Here is a 17,373-nt window from a genome sequence, read left to right as displayed (position 1 = left end):
CCATGTGTATAAGGCTACCAAGTGTTTGGCGATGATCCAAGCTTGAGGCAGCCCTGCTTCTGGGTCTCTTCCCTGAAATCGGCTTTCATTCCTCATCTCCCCTCTGCACACTCAGGTGTGGTGTCTGTTTGTTTGCAGGTTTCATTTTTTTTAAAGCTGGGACATTTCCTCAAGCATCTTGGAGCAAGGCTGCTGGAGTGGTCTCCCCATCAGGAGCAAACAGTGGGTAGGCAAGGGGAACAGGAACACCTTCAAGCAGTATTGCCACCAAATGCTCCATACCATGAAACAACAGCCCAAGTAATTATACTTTTGTCAGCACTTCTCTTGATTTCATGGATTAGTACAAGGAAGACAGGCCATACTAGAAAGATCAAGGGCTGTGATGACTAAGGAGTTAATTAGGGAGGTCTGAAGCTCTCAGTACCTTCCTGGCTCTTTCCAGACCTACTACTACTGTAGATGTGAGTAGGGCCATACAGAGAAGGCCAGAAGGTGAAGCTGGGTGTGAAATCAGTGCCCTGCTCATGTGGCATTCAGGGCTCAGGGAAGCTGTTCCCTGAGGAGCCTCTCCTAGGAAAGTCAAAATGTTGCTCTGACAGCCCTCCTGCTTTGCCCCGCCGACTCAGCCATCCTGTTTATGCATTCCTCCTGGATGCCTTTATCCTGCTCTGCAAGGGTTTGGGTGGCTTCTTATCAAATTAATTTCCCATCTTTCAGAAGTTGTTATTCATTAGTAATGCAGAAAAGTTTCCCATGCACTACAACCTTGTAAATCGAATTGGCGCTGACAGCAGTAAATGCCTTGCAATGTTCCCTTCCCAGGAATATGGTGTGTTGCCCCACTGCCAGTTTACAGAAACATTTTAATTTCTCAAGTGAAATGTAATAGTAGGAAGATGCAGTCTGAGCTCAGAAATCAATACCTGCTGCTAACAAAGCCACTCCTTTGGGAACTTATTGGTATGAACTAGCATGATAAATTGGGAAAAATTACATGTGATCAGGTTTTATAGAAAGCCGTTACATTATTATATTATTTACCAATTACGCAGCACCATAAAATGGTAAGAATGACTTGTCCCCACACAATGTATTTTGGTGGCATTTAATTTTCCTCAGCATGCATACAGTTACTGCTTAAACCAGAATTAATATTACAGAAATCTCTTGTTTATTGCTAGCCTGTTATGGTGGAGTCGAAAGTGTTTGCACTCAATGGTTTATTTATAAACATTCTTGATCCTTTCTGCTCAAATGGGATAAAGTCCGTACTTAAATATTCTGCACTACTCCATCTTTTTTTACTTTATACAATGTCAGGCTTCCATCCTAGATGTACACTGGAAACATATAGCTATTCCCAGCCTGACTCCTCAGTCCCCAGTGGGTTAACTACACAAATTGATAGTAAGTGGTAAGCAGCCAAAAAGTACTTTAACCCTTTCAGAGGAGGTCCATAACAGCATTTCTTATGAATGAAGATGATCATTCATTAATAAATGTAATTTTAATTTATTGCATGCTTAGTGAGTCCAGAGTCACTTACAGAAGGAGAAAATGTTTTTTACATGAAGTCTAGACTATTAAAGAAGGAGGCACTGCAGCATGCAGAAAATACTGCTCTTGGCGTTGCCATATCCCTGAAGGAAGGATGTGGCAAAAAGGAGCTTTTTCTATCATTTAAAGAGTATAACATTTTGGTTTGGGGAGTTTTCTTTTTGAAACAACGGTTCGACATAAAAACTTTGAATTTCCTCTGAGATGTGCTGTAAAGCCTGGTCAAGTGCCCTTTCATTTGTGAATCATGTTTCCTTTGGAGCCAAAATGAGAAAGAAAGATCTCCAAGGCAGATGTGCACTACGTTGTGCTGTCATTGGTTGGCTGCCCTGCAGAGGTGTATGTAGACTGTGCAGAAGAGTAAGGAGAGTTCTTTTTTTCCTTTTCAAGAGCTTTAATCTGTGTGAGAGGTCAAACCGCAGGGATAAATGAGGTCCGTGGCACCTCCAGCCTGTGGATTGCCCACAAGGCCCCTCGGCACTCCTTCTGGGTTGTCTCAATGTTGACACTTCTGCTCCACATCTCCCTGGAGCCAAGTATCTTTGGTTATATTTGTTATTTTCTGAATTTCGGTGCTTCTGGTGCTGGCCTTGGCCACCTTCCAAAAAGGCAGCGTGGAAGCTATGGCATGTGACAGGGATTGCCACCTGCCCGGGTCTTGTCAGACCTCCTGCGGATCGCTGCTGGAATAATCAGGTAGGAGTGGAAGTCTGAATTTTAATGAAGCTTTTAGACTAGACAACACTGCTATGACGGATCTGATGGAAAAAGAATCTTCCACTATGGCTAGGGTTTGTGTAAGCATCAAGGCTTAACCTTCAGCTATGAAAAAGAATAGGAGAGGCTGATAACAGTGGCATCGGCATGTCCCTGGCGCTTGTGTTACCTGCCTGCTTGCATAAGAACAGGCAGTTGGCCCTGGCACTTCAGGCTAATGCTTATGCATATTCTGCACCGAATTCTTTCCTTTGAGATTAGGAATTCGCAGCTCCAGCCTGAATTCCGAGAGCCCACTGCAGAGCAGGGACATGCCCATCCATGCCTGCAGGCCCCGGGCGGGCCGGGGGAGGCTCCGTCCTTGCCCGCTGCCGCCGGCCCGTGCCAGCCCAGCCTGGGCCCTCCGGGAGCCGCCGCCGCCGGCCGCGGAGCCGGGAGCTCGGGCGGGGGACACGGGAGGGACACGCCGCTTCTGTGTTTGAGCTGTGCTCGCCTCTAATTCATTTCTGCGGAGTAGCTCGCAGCCTGCCTCTGTTGTGCAGCCAGATAGACCGCACCGACAAAGCCTTGGCAGAAGCGTGGACCTTGTTCGTTCTCTCTTCGGAAGAATTGACTGAAAAGCCTCCCTGAGTATATAAACGCCATGTTGGGGAGGAGGGGTGGTGAAACACGGTATTACAAGAAGTATCGACTCAGTATCAGTTATGTTTTGACTAAAATTAAAATAGAAAATATGACCTAACAGATATTGAGATGTGATTCTGCAAGAATTACCGAAGATATGCTAAGAAGATGTTAACAGGTCATGGTGAGGCCCAGAGCCCGAAGTTAATCACACCTAGCTAACGCATGAGTTCTATTTGGAAGAGCTGTAATAAAAATAAGGCTGTCAACGTGTGAGGAAAAAAAAAAATTATACATATACATGTATATGTACATCATCTACGTCTGTTATCTACATATATACGTATATATATATAAATGACATCCTTAACACTTCATTCTCCTTAAAAAAATTCCAAAACAGATTTTTTCTCAAGCTAAGCCTGTCACAGGTCTAGGTCACATACTAGCTGGAAGCTTTTTGATCTCAGAAACGCCTTTTGTTTCCCAGCTGGCCTTTTGAGTGTTATGGAGCAGACCCACGAGGACATATCAAAAGAAAAGAGATTTGAACTGCAGAGACAACCATCAATAAAACTAACTCTGTGCAGAACCTGGGAAAATCCAGAGAGATTTCCTAAAATGAATTGCGCAAACCAAACACCCTGCGGCTGAGGAAGTTTCTGCTGTACCGATGCCTTATGAATCCACAAATATCATGGCAAAGATGGTGTATTAACTGCTGCTAATGAGTGCAAACATGAGTATAAACACTGGGAAATACTGTTGGTGTTTAAAAACAAACAAAAACCAGAGCGAAACAGAAAAACTCTCCTCTCCCTTTGCAGGACCTGTCTGGACAGGCTGCCAAATCCCTGCCTGCAGCAGCTCCCCATGGGAGCCTGATCCCAGCCTCTTTTCCCCATCCCTCTCCGAAGTGGGAGCTCAGATACCCCGCCTGTCTTCACTGATTCCCTCTCTGCCACTACCTGAGATGCAAGTGAGTGCCGGAGGGAAGATTGGGGATCCTTTTTATTTTTTCCCTGGTGTCTGCTGCCTGGGTGATTTAGCTCATCCACTTTTTTTTGGTCCCTGCTGGATGTTAGCCCTGCTGTTCTCTATAGGATATTCTTCATTCCTACTTGCAAATGTTTTTTTCCTTCTTCATATTACTACAATTATCTGCTGGGTTAGATGAAAAACTGCTGCATTCTGCTTGTTTTCTCTTCATACACTGAGGAAATAACCCTTTCTCTTTCCCAACAGTTTAGTTGCTACCCCTCCAAGTGACTGGAGTTTGCTCTTGTGGATGATTTTAGTTGTCTTTTCTCCCCAGAGTCATCCTGTCCATGCTTGCATTGTCCCTAAAGGGCAATGTGACTTTCTTTTTTTTTTTTCCTCCTCACCCCTGATATGGCAATAAGTTTAAGGGACATTATTTTTTTTCCTTCTACATCTGCTGTAATGACTCATATAGCTCCTGAGTCTATAGACAGTGCATTTTTCATCCCCTAAGTAGGACATTCTTGACAACCCTTCTCCTTCTGACAGCAGACCACTGTGCTAAGCAGCAACCTGTCGTCTGCTTCTTTGGGCAGCCATCCTGAAGAAGTGCTCTTGCACACGCTGGGAGCAAGGACGGTGATGTGCAACTCTTGGGATGTGTCATGTGTGGAGAGCTGTTCGGTGCGTCCATGTTTCTGAGCACTCTGGGACGTGCTGGCCGTGCTGGAGAGATGCAGCTGTTGAGCTGTGGGGCATACTGGGCTGCCCTCAGACTTGGCCAGCATGGATGCATCTGTCAGGGAGATGTAATTGATAAAGACAGGAAACAAGGCCCACCAAGTTAAGTTGTGTAAAGAAGTCTGGAACAGGTACTGGAAGGGAACCTTGCCCCTGAGCACTGCACTAATGGTTTAAACCACGTCATGAGTAAAAATCAGATGTAACCTCACCTGAAAATACGTAAGGTACAGAGAACTCATTTCTGTTCATCCTTTAGACTCCATTGCCTCCTTTAGGATTCTGGTCCACTATCTGTGCTCTGTGTTTCTTTCTGGAAATTCTGCAGATGCCCAGTTGCATAATGGGACACCTATGAACGTGCCAGTTTTCATGCACTATTAGGTCTTTGCAGGGCCAAAATTCTCTCTATGTCTTTCTTACTATAACGTTATTGCACAGTTTTGGTAGATTGAAAAGCATCAATCTAATGAGAGCTAATTACAAAGGGAAATAATTTTAATATGTGTTGAATGAAATCCCCCGCCCCTATGTTAGACATTTCCAGATCTACTGCACCTAGTTTTCAAGTTTCTCTGGTTTATTTCTTTTTTTTTTTTTTTAGTATGTGACAGTTTAACTGAGAACACAATGTACTTCAGATTGTCTACCCTTATTAAAAATCAGAGATTTTTCACCCACACTTTTCTTCTTTTGCTTATCTGCAGTGCAGATGCAGACCTATTTGCTTAAATCAAGGCTTGCAATTCACCAGAACATCAAAAGAGCAGCTCCTAACACTTCAGTCGCTTTTATTATTGCACCTTGTCTGCATGATCTCCTCTGCATTCTTGCTGCAAAAGGAGGTCTCTTTATCACTTCCCTTCCTTTCCTTCTGCTCTTAGTGGAATCTGCCTTAGCAATCAGAATAATAATGATTTATCTCCAAGGGAATGTGAATGCAAGCCAAGTTCCCTTGGTACAGGGAAATCAGTTTGGTATTGTTTACTCATCCCCTGTGGATTCACCAGATGGCATCAGACAGCATAATCTGGATTCTGTGCTCAAAAGAGAGGCAAGGCTGGAGCTGCAGGAATTGATAATGTGAAATTACCAGGAATAGTTCTGTTCTTTTTTTGAGGATATGGCATGTCTTTGTCATACAGCATGCAAGGAACCAAAACAAGCTGTAGCACACCTGGGCCCCTAACATGTTAAGTAAACCATTTTTAATGTGGTCACTTACGAATTTTGGCTGGTCTTCTGATGCTTGCTCTGGAGAGGATGCTTTTCCTGGGCTGGGGTGAAGGTCCTGAGCAGGTCAGCAGAGAAGAGGCAGTGGGAACTGAGGCATTGCAGCTGTTTCCTTCTAGGCTAGCACTGCTTGAATTCAGTAAATAGAGGATTTAGGTTTCTGTTCTTTAAATATCCCAAGCATAAATTATTCACTCAAAATACATTTGTCAAAGAAGAAACACTAGGAAAACAGAAGTGGAAAGCCTTAGCAGAGCCTGAACCAGCTACAGCTTTACTGACCACAGCACAAAGCACTCAGTGTAGTCTGATGTCCCAGCCCTGAGGGATAGAGGAGATGATCTAATCATTCTTGTCCATCTTGTTGCTGTGATTTTATTATTTGAATTGTTTTCAGGCCAGATACTAAACCAACATAAGCTTTTCTGTAGTGAATCCTGCTGCATTGATTTATAGCTGCTGAGTGTCTGGCCTTTGAGGACTGTTTTAACCTTTAGAATATTGATTTCTCCTTTTATTTTCCCTGGTGCTGGAAGCAAGCCCCTTGGTCAGGACCCTGGTTGTGCAAAATGCAAAAGTGTGATGGTGCCATGATTTGTAAAAATGAGCTACCAAAGGGGTGAAAAGTTCAGCAATCTTAGCTGCAGCACTGCATAATCGCAGTAAAAGGGGCCACGGCCTCCAAAAATCGCTTGACAGCCGTGTTTGCCGGGTGGAACCCATCCTGCTGCAGATGAAGGACCAGAACCAGAGGCGAGGAGCAGGCACAGGAAACCCAGAGGAGTGGGTCAGAGGACCCAGGGCAGGCTCAGGGCATTGATGGGGAGGACATGAGGACTTTCTTGGTAGCTGCCCACTCAGGAGCATACTCCCTCACAGGTCTCATTGCCTCTGACCCTTCCTTCTGGCACCATTGCCCACCGCATCCATGCTCTTTTTCTCCCCTTCTCACTGCTGCTGCCCTCCTTTCAGGCCAGGTCTTCATCTCAGAACCAGCTGTCAAGACTCTGAGGTCCCCTGGGAAGTGTTTAGAGGACACAGGAGCATTAGTTGAAAAGATTGCTCATGGCAATGGACAGTCTATGAAGGTAAAAGAAGTGTGAGGATTAGGAGCATAAAAATAGTTTGCAAAGTACCAGTGGTGCTGATCTGCCAGCCAGATCACTTCCCAGGAGGGTGGTAGATGCTGCCACCCCCAAGGTGAATTTTCGTTCTCGAAGGATAGTGTTTGTCCTGGTTCTCGGAGGGACGGTGCCAAGCTCCATCCTCACTGCTGAGATGCCCCGGAAGAGCTATTAAAGGGAAAGGAGAAGGAGAGGGGCAGACCACCCACTGTGCCTTCATGCCAGCAGCTGCAGAATGTGTTGAAAACTTCTGGAGACACAAATCATGCACGGGCTTATCCTGTGACAGAGCCACCAGGATCAGAGGGTCCGGACCAGAGCCCCAGTCAGTCCCCAGTACTTTTTGTGACTTCAAAGATGGCTGGCCCCAGCCAGAGGGGTGTCTTTCACAAAATATGTCTCAGTTTTACCTAGGCCTGATGCAGATCTGCCTTTCTTGAAGCAGCTAATTAAAGTGATAGAGTATCTACCATCTTCACCCACACCCGCTCTGTCACGCGTGGCTGGCTTCCTAAAAGGAACATATGCCTGCCTATGGAGCATCCCAGAGGAGACTGTTGCAGGAGAAAGTACTACCTTGTGCTGCCCCTTCTGTGGTTATCTGCATTGATAACAGTGATTAATAACATGTTCTGATAGCAAGAAGTGGAATTCAGAGCTAGGAGTCTACCTGCTGTCTGTACCCTTCTGTGTCCTCATTTTGTAACTGATGAATAAAAAAGTGAGCTTTTGCTTGATTTCAGTGCTGAATTATCATTCATTAAAAGCTTATAATGCAGAAAAATACCCTGGAAGATCTCATACATTCCAACCAGTTTTTGACATATTCATTAGGCATACAGTGACATACATATTTATATATGAGCACAGTACATATTTGGGTATTTAGCTGCCAGAAAAAGGGTGTGATTTTGTTCTCATGCAATGGTTGTCCCGTATGGTAATACCCAGATTTAAGTAATGGAATAGCACGATGACTTTGAAAGACATACGTGGTATCTACAGCCTGGTTAACCATCACAGAAAACCTGCTCTTCTCCCTGTGAGGAGAGTGTGCCAAGGGTACTGGGCTCACACAACCTTCAGACATCTTTTGCACCGTGGTTTTCCAGCTCATTCTAGGCTGGTGGTCTTGCAGGAGTGGGGATCGCTGTGCTAAAGCAGATGCAGTGGTGGTTGCCACTGTTTGGATCTGGTTCCTGCTGCTGACGGGCAAAAAGGAGGCAGTGGGGCAGCTGTTCCTTCCCCAGTGCTGTGGTGACTCACAGTCCATGTCAGTGGGGCTTTCCGTGGCCAGTGTGGTGTTCCTGCTTTTGCAGGGCCCAGGGTGGTGAGGCTGCTGGGCAGCACTGCAGCTGCAGCAGGCTGGGGCTTGGTGGTCTGAGTCAGCACCTTCCAGCCAGCCTGGCAGTGGGAGCCTGGGAGAGCAGGCTGCCTCCAGCCTGGGATGCAGGCACCCATGCATGGGCAGCCTTCCATCCCGTATTGCCTTCCAGGTCTTGGTGCTTTCACCAGCATTTCCTGTCCCCTCACTGGGGCCTCAGGTGTCTGGATGCACTCAGCTACATCTTTTTTATGGCCTTTCATCTGCAGGGTAGAGCAATGCCCTGCTCATTCTGGCCCACTTGTGCCTTTGACATTTAAGTACGTGAGTAATGAGGCAAGTGAGCCACGGCATCAGGGTGAGCTCTAACTGAACCCTGGCAGTGCAGGTCCGACTCATAAGTGCAGGGAAGCCAGTCCTTACCACCTGGAGCTCTTCCCAGCACGGTGGATTCCAGTTTACAAAGGGCTCTCTGGTTTAGGAGTAATCTAGGGGATGCTGTGAAATATCACACTCAGGCACTTCCTTTCAGTGCTTTGAAATACCCAATTCTCACAGAAGCCAATTGCCTATAATGATATGCAGCTGGGAATCTGGAAATACCTCCTCTAATCTCCTCCCCTATTTTAATGTGCCCCCTAGCAGAAGAAAGTCCAGAGAGGCGGGTAGCACAGAGTGTTGTGCCAGTTATCCACTCCCCAGAAATTCCCCACTGCTTCTTGTATGGCAGCCATCCAAGCTACTAGTACCATGAGACTAATGCAAAGTGCTCTTCTTTCCTGTCTGTTTTGAAGTTAGGGGTGGATTGGTTGGTTTTTTGGGTTTATTTTTTTTTGGGGGGGGGGAGGGGTTTGTCTTGATTTGTTTTGTTTTTCATATTTGTCTGTATATTAACCTGCAGCAAATCTCACTTTAATTTATCCAGATCCCTCATATGGATAAAAAAAGAACCCCAGCCACTTTTTCCCACCGTCTGTTCCTCTTGATACCTACAGCAGTGTCCTGTTGGTATCAATTGCAGCTTGCTTGATGTACTGTTTACTCCCAGGAACTGTAGGTTGTCAGACAAGTAGAGAGAAAGGTATTGGCCAGCTATTTGTTCAGTTACATTGTCATCACCAAACCATCGCATAAAAATCATGTTACATAGTACAAAATATTGTATGTTTAATATTTCTATTACTCCCTATTAAACTGTCTTTCCACTAAAGCTAAGCACTTATCAGTAGCCTTGCTTGTTTCCTGGCTTGGTGTTAGCCAATCTCTCAGGAAAGCTGTTACCCTCAAAATGTGCCCAGGCATATTGGTTTCTGTCACAGGTTCATTATTATACCGCCCCTTCCATGCAGCCAAAATGAAATCAGCAAATGCATTCAGAAAGACAGCTTAACATGACTGCAGTCTTATAGATACATTTTATTCTATAAGTATGTCCACATTTCAAACATTTTAGACTAGAGAATGAATAGAAACACTACTAGAAGTGGATTTCACTCAGAATTGTGTTATTACAGGACCTCTTTTCTATAATTAAACCCTTTCTATAACATTACCTATAAAAATACTATATACTTGTTTCATTTATGTGTAAAATGTAAAGATTTGTAACAGCTGTGACAACTGTAAATTGTGTCTCCCAAAAGCATAACTGATTTGTATACTCAGTACTGTGGAAGGACTTACTAACATAGTCAATAATCTGATCATCAGCAAAAGGTTCATACCCAAGCCTGAAATCAGGAGGAGGAAATCTACTCATCAACTTATGTTGGTGGTTTCAAGATTGTCTTAATTATTTTAAGTGCAATCCTGAAAAAGGCTGAGAATTTTCAGCTTGCATTAAAATCTGAGAAGTCAGTGCTCAAGGCTGTGCAAGAGCAGGCCTGAGAAAAGAACAATTACAAGTGTTGAATGCCAAATCCCTCACTGCAATAGCTGATCCGGAATTGAACCTGCTTGCACCACACATCGGTTTGGCTACAACACAGTAAAGCAAAAGAGCTTGTCAAGACAAATGTGCAGCAATATGCCATGTGAGAGAGGCCAAAGTACGTGTTAGAACACATCTTTCTGGCTGCCAGGAGCACGGCATAATTATTTGAGAGTGCTGTACAAAGTCTCGCTAAACAGGTCTCTCTGATTTTACGCATTAAATACGGTGAGTCCCATGACTGGGCTGTTTGATGCTTTGTAAAATGCAAGCTCTGTTAGTGAAATCTGATTTCTCTTCTCCTTCTTGCCTCCAGACCATGTCCTTTACATGTTCTGAAGCAAACATTTGTAGCTAATCCTGTATTATTTGTAATTACTAAATGCTCTGCTTCTGTGAAATCAGCTCCTCTGACTACAGTTCTGCATTCAGCTGCCGTCCTGAATGTGTTTCATGGGATGTGCCATCAGACAGAGCTGCCTGGCTCTCTGAGGCATCCCTGGTTTCTGCACAGCAGCAATTGCATACACCTGAAGAACAGTCTTCAGCTTCAGAGCCAAGAGCAGGTTGCAGCTCCTCCCATAAGTATGTCCAGATCAGCCACAGGTCTGTAGTTTCTCTACAGGGAGTGGTTTTCCCCCACACTTTGCCCCAGTTTTGGCTCTTGCAAAGAATTGACGGGAATAAAAAAGTGATTTTCTTTACTAAAAGTCGTTTGACATTAATATCTAATACAGAACAAGAATGAGAAGGAGGGAGAAGGAGGGAATTCAGGAGGGGACATAATGCAGGCCTACCTGTAAGGGAACCAGGCACCTCCATATCCTGGTTTTGTGCTTAACATCTCTTGTCTCATACACAGAAACATCCTCTGGAGCAAGGTCTGGAGCTCAGGTCTCCCAGATTTTATTGCTAAGCTTAGGTCTTGCATTTCTTTCTGTATTGTAAATAGTCTCAATACTGCACCCAGAGATAGTAGGTTGAACTGTTTATCAGAACAGGATTGAGGATGGCGGATTCTGGCAGCCCTGGCCCAGATCTAGCTTCTGGAGTGGGATGACATTTCACATGTTTTCAGTGCTCAGTGCTTGCTTTTGTGCCTCTGTGAAGCGAGTGTTCTGCATTGCCAGTCTGAGGCACCGAGGACATCCTGTGTGCTGTTTCAGCAGCCTCAGGACATAACACAGAACTATTGATCTTTTTTCAGGGGTCAAGTGTTTAAAAATCGTTGAAACTCTTCAGTTCTGCACATCTTTGCTGCATCTAGCTCACAGCTTTGTCTTTGCAAACTTACAGTTTTCACAGAATGATTTAATTTGTTATGTAAATTATTAAATAAAACAATTAATGATTTCTACAGTTACAGTCACTGGGTAAACAACCCTTAATGGAAGTGCACTTGGGAAAACTCTCATGCTTCTGTAGGTGCCAGTTTTCCAGTTTTCATAAGATTAGGTAACCACAAAGCACATAGATAGGTGTATTACAGGCAGTACAGCTCTGCTGGGGTGCAGGGCTGTGCATCCATGCCACAGGGAAAAGAATATGGCCCATTCAGATACTTTCAACCAAAATGTGTGTTCATAAATTTTGGTGTGTAATTCTTAATAGTTGACTAAGTTTGGTTATAGTTACACCACTGAAGCATGAACTGATACCAAGAACATAATTTTCACTTTACATCAGAGGGAGAATTTGCCTTCAAAGCAACATATTCATTGCCTAAAGTGTTTGTATTTCTGTGTCCTGCTTAAAAGTCTCTGGTGTTGGAAGAAACTTTTGTTTCCCATTACCTAATCTCAGGTATTTTCTAGCAAAGTCTGGCCTCTGTGTAGAAATCAAAGGTTTCCTTAATCCATGTTTTTGGAATGAGGAGACCAATTTCTGCTCTACTCACTAACAGTTTCACTCCTGGAGGGTTAGTTATATTCACTACTGCCACTCTTAGGGACTGCAGAGATATGTAGCAAGCAGAGCTGGAGTACTCCATCTGCTTTGTGAAAACAAGCATAGCTCGATGCTAATGCAGGAGTGGCAACAAGCACCCTTTCCTACCCAGCTCTTGTGCCGTAAGGACAATGTGCAATCTTCAAGCTGCTCTGTGGGAATGAATGCGCTTTACCACCATCAGCGTCTCATACATGTGTTAGAAATCTTCTGTCCTTCTCTTAACAGAACCAGCCTGCTACAGCATTGAAAATGTGTGTCAGCAGGCCTGAAGTTAGTGTAACTAACAGTGAAAGCTTATCTCTCTTTCGCAAGTAAACTGAATTAAATGGATAGTCAGGCACTATCGGAAAATCCATAGATCTCTGTGGGGTTCTTTGATGGCTGCTTAAATCCTCTCTGTTAGACTGTCTGGGTTCAGAAGCACAGATCTCATAGACCTCTGCAGAGAGAGAGACAGAAATAGGCTGCATTTGAAAATAAACTAGTCATTTCCACTGTTCTTGGTTATCCGTTCCTGTGGTCATGACCTGTCACACAGGAACAAGTTTCTGTAAATAACCTACTTCTGTAGGCAGGTTAGTGGCCACAAGATCTGACTGGAAATCAAATAACTATCTACCTCCATCAGTGGCCAAATGAGTGACCAACAGCCTCTTGGCCTTTCTGTAGGGTAGTTTTTCCCTTTGTGAAATAGGAATAATAATAATGATAACAATGATAATGATGATAATGATGATAATGATGATGATGCTGATGATGATAATGCTAATACTAATACTACTAATAATAATTATAATACTTGTCTCCTTTGTAAAAGGCCTTTTAGATCCGGTGATGAAAAACAGTATCGAAGTTAGAAATAATTGCTTCTTATTGTCTGAGAGCAATCATATTTCTTCATAGCTTTGGAAAATCAGAATATTTGTAGCTTTAGGGAATTATTTCAAGCAGAAATCCCCTTATTTATGACACTGTTTTTCAAAGTGTGTCTGCATCGTGGTGACGGAAGCCAGGATGTATTTGAGGGCATGTCTAGTTTCATCAAGTGTCTAATCCAAGTTCAATTTTTATAAAAAATGTTGGTTTGGGGCATTGGTCATTTAGGAGAAGCAGAGACCCCAGACATGCAAGAAAGGAGGAAGAAGTATCAAATGCACCTTCATACAGTTTATGGAGACCACTCCCCCAAGGTGCCATGTGATTTTGACCTTCTCCTTTCTGGCAGTGTCCTGGTGTTGCACCTTGCTGTGCTCAGATCTGAGGTACCTGCAGCAGGGTGAGATTAAATGAGTTCCTTGGGACTGCTCCTCTTGTCTGTGGAGGACCATGTCAATGATGCTGCTCAGTTAGACCCAGCTGGGATCTGCTGCTCTCCTTTGGGGCAGGGGCCATATGTCCCTCTTAATCCAGTGCTTAGTGCAATGCTTCCGGCATCCATAAGTGGACTACTGGGGGAGATGGCAAGGAAATTGGGCAAATCCCAGACAAGGGTGAAAGTCTGTGAGGGCATTGGCTTACTCCCTGGTGGTAACAGCAAAGGCAGGGCTTCTTTCTGTGCGGCTGCATAGAGGGGTGCATGCATCTCTCCTTGGATAACAAGGAAGTCCTGGAGCAAGATAGGGAATGTGGGAAACAGTGCAAGAGACCATGAAATAAGTCTGTTTGGAGCTTAAGGGTTCCCCTCCTACAGGACTTAAAGGTGGCAGTTTGGCATGGCCCCAGCCCTGCCTTCATGCTGCCTCAGGCACCTGGCTGCAATGGGGAGGGCCACCAGCAGAGGCAAGGGATTTGAAATGGCTTCTCTGTGGAAGAGACATTTTAGTCTTTGATGGATGTGTGAAAGGTATGAGGATACGGTGATGATTACCTTCTGTTCCATTAGTGAGTGACTAGGGAGGATATTAAATGGCAGATATTAAGCTTAAACATTTAAATGTCTGCAGGATTGGATAACTTCCAGGAATTGGCCAAAGAGCTTTCTGAACCATTAGTGTCGACACAATGAAAAATAAAAAAATGGAACAGTGAAGACATTGAAAAGGGTTGGAAAAAAGCCAATCTTTTAAAAGAGTAAATGGGATGAGTGGGGCAGTAAATGCTCCTGAACCTGACATCCATCACAGAAGGGAATGGAGTGGCTGGTACAGGATGCAATCAACAGAGTGAAGGGTCCTAGCCTCCATCACAGGTCGATTATAAGCCGATAGTAACTGGTACTGTACAAAATGACTGCAGCCCCCTACTGAATGAATTAAGAACTGGGAACCATGGAGCGCCAAGGCAACCATACATGTGAAACTGGTGTCCATTTGCAGCTGACCCTGAAAGAATCTGCTGTACACATGGCATCCTTCCACACAGTGTTTCTCTGAAAGGAAACCTGAAATTGTCACAAGTCAAGTGTGGGACTGACTTCACTGCTTGGTGTAAGACTAAGCGGTGGTATGAACGGGTTAGCTAAGTGTTCTGAGCTAGGCTGTTTATCTGTATATTTCAAAGCCACCAACTGGCAGATCTTGAAATAAAGAATATAGGCCACCAGGGAGGCTGAACATTATGGAGTGCTGTGGTTCCTAAAAGGAGAGCTCTGTGAATCTGCCTAACTGAACGTAGGCTCCCTGTGCTGTGCTCTGCTTGGGATACCAAATATGTTCCTCAGAGATATAAGGCAATATTCTTAAATGTACAAGTCTGTGTGATCCCACTCGTAAAGCAGAAAGCTAGTGCAGTTGAGTTCTGCCTTCCACTGCTCCATGTGTAAATATGTGCCATGCATTTCTAGAAATAGATAGCTGCTACTATGTGTTAAATTCTACTGTGTAGATGGTGTGAATCAGCCAAAATTGTTTTAAATTAAGACAGTAATTTGTTTATTCCCATGGTACTACTCCTGCTATAGATTCAAGACCTATGCTGAGTTAAAAATCAAAGCTGAACAGCCCTTTCTGTTGTGCCTCAGACAAAAGTACAACTGAGGCTGCTGGTGACTTACTTTTTCCTTGCCTTTTGCAATTGCATGAAAAGATGAACACTCATTTCAGGGGGATAGCATTGAGTTTGGGTTCCAGGTGGTTGGTTACACATCTTCCTCATAAGCTATCTTTCTTTGTTTGAGCTGGCCCAAACAGCTGCAAAATGGTTAAGTCAGAATCGTGCAAATTATTTTGTGTATGTCCTTGGGCTGTCTGCAATTCTAGTTTAACAAAATTATCTGAGTTCATTACAAGAAGATGAGTTTTAATGTTCTGTGAAGGCTGTTACATCTGAGAGACTGTGAGCAGTGTGCCTTGTTAAGTAACACAAGGGACTTGACTTCCAGGCTCAGGTTGCCTAAAATAAACTCAGCATCTCATACATTCCCATCTAATGCTCCCCCCGCCTCTGCCCCTAGACAAAGTCAGTCTGTGTGCGTGCAGTGTCCATTTTGTGCCATCCAGCAGCAGACCTTTTGTTAGATGAGTGACTGAGGAGTTGGCTCTCTTTCTTTGTTTGCCAGCAGTGGATTCTGCAGTACTTGCAGAGCAGGGGCTGTGGGGCCCAGGTGTCACAGGGATGTAGAGTAGGGCACACCCAGCCCTGGTCTTCTCCCCCAACATCTGCCTGGTGGCCAGCCTTGACTGGGTCTGTGGCAGAAAGAATGAATGCAGAGTAACTCCTTCTTGCAGCTTAGCAATGCAATGGGCATTTCAAGGTCACAAATAGTCCTGAAAAGCACCGAAGTAATTGTGAGGGTTTATTCCTTTTGCACTAGAAATGAGCTGTAAAAGAATTACAGTTTTTGGTGCAGCAGCAAACTCTATCTGAGGAATCAATGGAAATTTCTCACAGCCTTCTGAAGGTTTCTTTGCGAAACAATGGTGTGACATTTTTGAAGTATATTAGCGCATTAATGGTATTTTTTGGTTGTAAGCCATACCAGAGATGTTCCATAGGACCTGCACACAGCCAGCATGGCTGTGTGTGGACTCTGGGATATGCTGTGCATTAAAATATATGACAGGATGCAGGCCATCTTCTGTCATGAAGAACATGCTGTCAAAGGGTAGCCTCAAATTTGCAAAAAGAGTGCCTAAAATATTTTGTTTCTGTTTTGCTGCTTGAGAGCCCTGAATGAGAAAGCAGAAGTCTTTACATTATTCACATCAAGTGCTATTTCCACCCACCCCCGTCCCCCTCCCCCCCCCCCTTTTTTTTTTTTTCTTTTGGTCAAGCCATAAACTTCATTCTCAATTTCCTGAATGCTGATGCAAGGTCTGTGTTTTGCAAGTGGTGCATTTACAGTGTGTCAGCCAGCTGTGCAGGCAGGAGTAGGGACGTGCAGTTGAGGAGTTTATCATGGAAATTAGGGGGAAGGGTATTAGAGTGTTTCTCTGGGGAGCCGGGAGACTCCAGTGAGAGCGTGGTGACCCCTGGAAGAGGCTGGTGCCTCTGTGTGTGCCAGGAGAATTGGTGCAAGCAGAAGCGGAAGGAAGAGTGGGAGACCCAAGGGAGTGTGTGTCTTGCAGGGGGGAGGGTACAAGTGTGAAACTCATTTTTTTCTGCTTTCACTTCAAGTGTTGCAGATGTTCTTTTCCTGGCATTAGATGCTGGGAAAAAGAGCAATGTGTAAAACCTTCAGTTTTATTAATTATTACTGTTATTATTATCATCATAATCATCTAATTGTTGTGTAGAATTGCAAATATTTATTCAGCTTTTACTCTAGTATAATTTTAACCAGACTTGTGGGTTTGCAAATTAGTGAAATCATAGGATCCGTCAGACATTTTACAAGCACAAATGCAATGATAACATCTGCTTTCAGGGATCGGAGACTGTCTGACTGCAGATGAGATGCTATTAACCTCTTTCTGTCTGTTATGGATGTGTCAGAAAATTGTCAGGACAGTGCTAAAGACACCCCAAATCTGTGTGATGTAGCAAACCCTTAGGTCCTTACTCAGCAAGAATTTAATCCACACGTAGGGTAATGCATTTGCAAACAGTCCTGTTGCAACAGTACTTTCAAGTCACTTTTGTGTATAACCTAAGCCGGGCACAGAAATGGTTGAAGGAGCAGTATCCTGAAAAGTAACAATAACATTAGTATGCCTCATCACAATATATGGAAGGCTTCAGGTACTGGAATACTAACTAGTTTTGATTCTAAATTGTGACAGCAGGGATACCGTGACAGTCAGACTGACATT

This window comes from Corvus cornix, chromosome Z (genome assembly GCF_000738735.6).
Source record: "Corvus cornix cornix isolate S_Up_H32 chromosome Z, ASM73873v5, whole genome shotgun sequence".
NCBI lineage: Eukaryota > Metazoa > Chordata > Aves > Passeriformes > Corvidae > Corvus > Corvus cornix.
The sequence above is the reverse complement of the archived record's forward strand: the minus strand, read 5'-3'. Positions refer to the sequence as shown.